Source organism: Prionailurus bengalensis, chromosome X, assembly GCF_016509475.1.
Source record: "Prionailurus bengalensis isolate Pbe53 chromosome X, Fcat_Pben_1.1_paternal_pri, whole genome shotgun sequence".
Taxonomy (NCBI): Eukaryota; Metazoa; Chordata; class Mammalia; order Carnivora; family Felidae; genus Prionailurus; species Prionailurus bengalensis.
In genome coordinates this window covers 127428600-127434909 of record NC_057361.1, presented here as the reverse complement: position 1 = coordinate 127434909, position 6310 = coordinate 127428600, and the positions used below count along the sequence as shown (strand labels likewise).

Here is a 6310-nt window from a genome sequence, read left to right as displayed (position 1 = left end):
ACCCCGCCCCCACCATGGCGACCGTGCCTGAATCGGGGATCTTCGTTGGGTACCAAGTTTCACCATCTCCGTGATAAGCTCGCTAACTCCTGGGTGCAGACTGACACTTCGTGGGGCCCCACGGGAAGTTGGTACTTGGAGCGCACTGCGGGCAGGCTAGGAATCGGTGCGAAGGTTCCACATCAGACTGGCATCCACAGCTTCCCCTGCCATCCCGCCTTAGCCTACATGTGTATTTTCCTGAAATTCCTCCGGTTCTTCTGAGGGGGAGAAATAAAGAGAAACAGAACCAGCCTCGGGGAGCTTGGGTAGAGAGTGGGCTCATGAGCTGGCTGGAGCTCACTGCTTCCCTCCCAGTATAAGACTCAGAGCCGCAACAGCCACGCTCCAGATGTCACAGGTGCCCTGGACTCTGCCAGGAAGCACACTCCTCCAGGAGCCCATTCGCATGCGGGCACCTCTCCTGCGAACCTGTCCCATTTCTACAGCTACTTGCATGTACCTTTCCTTAAAAGACACAGACGCACAGCGTGCCCCAGTCTCCTGGACTCCAGGGAGCAGAGCTCCAGGCAGGCAGAGACCACAGGAAACAGGCAGAACCAGTTCTGCGGCTAGAGCTGGAGGTTAAGTGTAAACAGACCCCCCCCCCCCCCCACGAGGTCACAGGGAGGGCCACCGGGCTGAGGCTGGCCCTGGGCACAAAGCATCAGCGCAGGGGCACAAAGACTCTGGCGTGTCACTTCAATCTGGGAGAAGGACACCTCACCCAGGCTTGTGATTTCTAAACTGGGAGACGGACCCGCTAAAGTGGTCCAATCAGTTTTGCATCCTGGGACACGGTCACAATTCACAGAAACAGCACTCTCACTGTCTCTGCATGAAACACCAGAGAAACTAACAAGGACGGACCAGGAGACCCGAAACGTCAGGTAGCCACCAGACTTTGACAGACAAGAACCCAAAAGCCTGCTCAGTCACTGCGAGCAACACTCAACTCCCCAGTCAGTAGCCACCCTCCCGGAAGGAGGGCTGGAGACTCGATGACCCTCACCCCCAGGACTTCGCAAGGGCCAGGGCTCCCCTTCGATGGCAGCTATCGTAAGGTGAGTGACAGTGGGGGAAACCTCTAAACTCTGAAAGTGACGGTCTCGGCCAGAGATATGATATGTGATGAGGGAAACCAAGGCAAGAAAGATGTAGTTTAAATCAAATTCCCTTATAGCCCACAGCCCGTTGATAGACGTCAGATACCTGCGGTGTGTAACACTCCACTAGACGTTTATAGCTGCCTTAATGGTTACACTTCCTCAAAAACTAAAAGCAACCTTATCCTGACAATAGCTAAATCTTCAGGGTCCTGTGAGACCCTGCCTACAGCATCCGGAAATTCCATGGAAACTAACTTTATCTCTACCCTTCCCCCCCAACCTAAAAGTATATCATCGGTCACTCCTTACAAGCCCAATGCAGCTCTTTCTGCCCACGGGTCCTGTCCCTGGTGCTTTAATAAAATCACCTTTTTTTTTTTTTTGCAACAAAAGTGTCTTCAAGAATTCTCTCTTAGCCATTTGCTCGTGAACCCCACCTCAAATTCCATCAATAACAAAAGACGTATAAGCAAAGGGCAGTGAGGCAGCCGGCTAGAGAAGGCTGCCTTAAGGTGCAGCTCTCAGGGACAGGCTGCAGCGGAAGAGGCACGTGTCGACAAACTTCTTACATAGGTGTAAAGCATGTTACTTTCCCAAGGGCATGATCTCAGGGTTGTGGGATTGAGTCCAAAAACAGGCCCCAAAGATAGGCTCCACGCTCAGTGGGATTGTCTCTCTCTCTCTCTCTCTCTGCCCCCTCCTGCTCTCTTTCTCTCTGAAACAAAAAAAAAAAAAAAAGAAAAAGAAAAAAAAAGGAAAGGAAAGCACCCCCCCCCAAAAAAAAGACAGAAAGAAATACAGTGGAAGAAAGTCCAGTTTATTTCTCATGAAAAAGTCCTGCTTAGGTTGGGAGACATTCCATTTTTTTCTTAAGTTTAAATAAAATTTACCCACTGTACTTGGGGTCTTCGTGTCGTTCCCACTTCAGACACCAATCTGGACTGTTGTCACCAGAATGGTGACATGATCGGTAGAGCAGGGGGCAAAGCAGATCTGCCTGGCGGAGGTGGAAGCTTCGGGATCATAATAACATTTGAAAACGCTGTTGAAATGAACAAATTCCAAGAAAAAAACAATGATCAGTATTGACTCAAGAAAAGACAGAGAGTATTCAGAGCTCCTTCCACACGTGCGTCTGCGCCTGTTTCGTGGACTGTCCTCGAAGCATGGCCCCCAAATGCCAGTCGTCGCTCCTGCCGCCTGGAAGAAAGAAATAAAGACTACCTCCCGCCCCCAAGCTGGAGGAGACGTCCACCTGTCAGCACGTGCCGAAGGGACAAAGAGAACAACAAGAAGCAGTTGAACATATTGATGAGGTACAAAATGAAACAGACAGACTTAATGAAGAAGCCAGGGAGCCCGTTTTGGAAGTAGAATCGAAATGTAACAAACGCCGCCAACCACGTTTTCAGAAGCGGTCAAAATTGATTGCCCAGATCCCAAGTTTGGGGGTGACGATGTTCATCAGCCATCCACAAGTGTGTGCTTCTTGGGGAGGAGGATGAAGGGCACTGCGTTATTTGACAAGAGTTGAGGGGACAGAATTTGAAGATGTTAAGTCAGGCGACAGAATAGATTTCTATTTTGCTGAAAACCCTTATTTCAAAAATAAAGTTCTCGCCAAAGAATTCCATCTGAAGGAGAGTGGTGACCCATCTTCCAAGTCCACGAAAATCAAGTGGAAATCTGATGAAACGTTCGAGTCAAACGCAGAGTAGAGCCAGCGGGGAGAGACCGTGTGAGGGACCAGAGGGCAGATGAGTTACGAGAGGCCATCAAAGATGCTATTTGGCCAAATGCGTTGACAGCGCTACTTGGTTCCCGATACGGATGATGAAGGAGGGAAAGGAGTGGAAGATGACCATGACAGGGAGAAAGGACCTTTTGTACTGTTCTCCAGTCCCGGGGGGCAAACTGCTGTCTTTTCTTTTTCCCTCCTCTTACGCTGATTTTTGAAGTCTCTTTTCTCTCCCTTTGTACCACGGTTCTCAAATTATTTTGGGGGGAAATAACACGGAGCAGAACAGCGTGGGAAAAGAATCTCCCTGCTTTTCTGTTCCAAATTTATTTTTAACCCCTCCCTGTCTCAACGCAAAGTGTATGGAATCAACACACTGTGCTTGCTCTGTGGGTGAAAAGAAAACCCTTCTGGTCCCCTAGCTCTGCCGGAAATGCGAGGCTGCGAGGCCCCTGTGCAATAGTATGTATAATCCTAGCTGTCCCCTCCTTTCTCTGTATATTGTGCTCAGAGATGACATTGTGTCTCTGGGAGAATATGGACAGTTAGCATTTACCAACATGTATCTGTCTGTTGTCTCTTTAAAAAAAAAAAAGAAGAAGAAAACCCTTAGAGAATAGGGTTTTAGAAGGTCCACAAAGGGTGGGTTTGAGATATTTGGGTGGGTTAAGTGGGCACTTTGACAACATGGCTTCTCCTCTGGCATGTTTAATTGTGATGTTTAACAGATATCCTTGCAATTGAAGATGACACTTTTATTTATTTATTTATTTATTTATTTATTTATTTATTTATGTTTATTTATTGATTTTGGAGTAGACAGAGGGAGTGCACAGGGAGAGGCAGAGGGGGGGGACAGAGAATCCCAAGCACGCTCTGCACTGTCAGAACAGAGCCCGACTCGGAGTTCGAACTCAGAAACTGTGAGATCATGACCTGATCGGAAATCAGGAGTCGGATGCTTAACTGACTGAGCCACCTAGGCGCCCCTGTTCCTGTTTATTTAAAAAACTTTTTTTTGTTTCACTGAAAAGGAAAGATAATGCTCAGTTTTAAATGTTAAAATGTACAGTTGCTTTTTTAAAATAAAACTTAATGTGGACACACACGAAGAAAAGGCAGAAACCCTACGTAGTCATATAATCATAAAATTATTTTTACCAGTAAATATCCCCCCTATAGCAAACTCCAGGCCCAGATGACCTTGTCAGCAAGATCTGTCAAATATTGAAGAACAAACAGTTCTAGTTTTATACACATTCTCTCAGAAAATAACAAAAAAGATACAATTTTGTTAGAAGGCAAACATAACTCTGACTCCAAAATGTGTCAAAGACATTACAAGAAAGAAAATTATTGGCCGAGCTCACTCGTGAGCATAGATGCAAAAAATCCAAGCAAAATATTAGCAACATCTAAAGATGATAACACGTGGTGACCAGGTTGCATTTATCTGTGGAGTGCAAAGTTGGTTTAACAAGAGAATATAATTTATTGGGGCACCTGGGTGGCTCAGGCAGTTGAGTATCTGACTCTTGATTTCAGTTCGGGTCATAATACTGGCTCATGGGATCAAGCCCTGAGCCGGGCTCCTCACTGAGCATAGAACCTGCTTGAGAGTCTCTCTCTCCCGCTGCTCCTCCCCACCTCTCTCTCTCTCTCTCTCTCTCTCAAAAGTAAAAAAAAAAATTAATTAAAAAATAAATTAAAAAAGAATCCCTCTTAAAAAGAGAGAATAATTTATTGTAATCAACCACATTAATAGGTTAAGGCAGAAAAATTACATGGTCATCACATTAGGTGCAAAAAAAAGGGCATTTGATAACATGTCTACTATTCATTAAAAAGAAAACTCAGGAAACTGGGAATTAAAATGAGCTTCCTTCACAAAAGCCCTATAAAAATAGTGGTAGAAAATGAAAGCTTTGCCTGGAGATCAGAAGTAAGAAAAGGCTGCTCGTTACCGTCGCCACTTTTGTTGACATTGTAATGTCCGTTCCAGTCAGGGCAAGAAAAATAAGTAAAAGCTAAAGGCGAGGGAAGGCTGTCATTCACCGGTGATTTGATGTGTATTACGATACACCAAAGAATCTAGAGATAAATTATTATACTTACGAGGAGAGTGTAACAAGGTTGCTGGATATAAAATCCATATATAAAAATTATTTATATTTCTATCGGGAGCGAAGAGTTCAAAAATGAAATTTGAAAAAATAATACACCATTTGCAATAGCATTATATATTTTTTCAATGTGGAGAGAGAGAGAATGAACGGGGGAAGGGCAGAAAGAGAGGGAGACAGAGGATCCGAAGCGGGCTCCGTGCTGACGGCCGACGGCCTGATGTGGGGCTTCAACTCACGAACCACGAGATCGTGACCTGAGCTGAAGTCGGGTGCTCAACCGACTGAGCCTCCCAGGCGCCCCTGCAATAGCATTAAAAAAAACACAAGATAGGGGCGCCCGGGTGGCTCAGTCAGTTGAGCATCCGACTCTTGATCTCAGCTCAGGTCACAATCCCAGGGTTGTGAGTTCAAGCCCTGCATTGGGACTCTGCGCTAGGCATGAAGGCTACTTAAAAAAAAACACTTAGGAATACATTTATAAAAGATTTGCAAGCCCTTTGTGGAAGAAGTTATAAAACTTTAATGAGGGACGTTAAGGAAGAAGACCTAAGTAAATGAGACACATACATGGCCGGACTGGAAGCGTCAATACTTTAAAGGTGTCAATTTTCTCCAAGTGGATTTATTACACATTCGATGTGATATCTATCAAAATCATAATACAACAAGCTGATTCTAAAGTTTACTCCCCTGCTTGCACTCTGTCTCTCTCTCCCTTTCGAAAATAAACAAACATTAAAAAAATTTTTTAAAAGGGGGCGCCCGGGTGGCTTAGTCGGTTAAGCGTCTGACTTGGCTCAGGTCATGGTCTCATGGTTTGTGGGTTCAAGCCCTGCGTCGGGCTCTGTGCTGACAGCTCGGAGCCTGGAGCCTGCTCCGGATTCTGTGTCCCGCCCCCCGCCCCTGCCCCACTCCCGCTCTGTCTGTTGAAAATAAATAAACGTAAAAAAATTAGGGATATCATACAGGAATGAAAATCCATTAACTGTGGCTATATTTAATAACATAAACATAAAGGTTAGTGAAAGGAGAGAGACACGAACTAATGTATACGAGGCAGTGACTATCACAACAGCGCAGGCTGGAGTGACAGCCGGTAGCTGTGGACAGGCACCTGGCGGTGTTGATTTATTCAGCTTCGAGGTGGCGACACGGCTGTGTACCTCAGGATTGTCCTTTCAACCGTGCAGTATATTTGATGCACTGTATTTCAAACAGCTTTATTCGGATGGAACTTACATACATCAAAGGGTGTTGTCTAAAGTATACAATTTGGCACATTTTGACACTTGTTTACT

At 45.6% G+C, this 6310-nt stretch overlaps 1 pseudogene; it reads left to right on the top strand.

The window, feature by feature from the left end:
• Window positions 1-2314: 2314 nt before the first annotated feature.
• Window positions 2315-6211, top strand: LOC122477181 (annotated as a pseudogene).
• The last annotated feature ends 99 nt before the right edge of the window (window positions 6212-6310 follow it).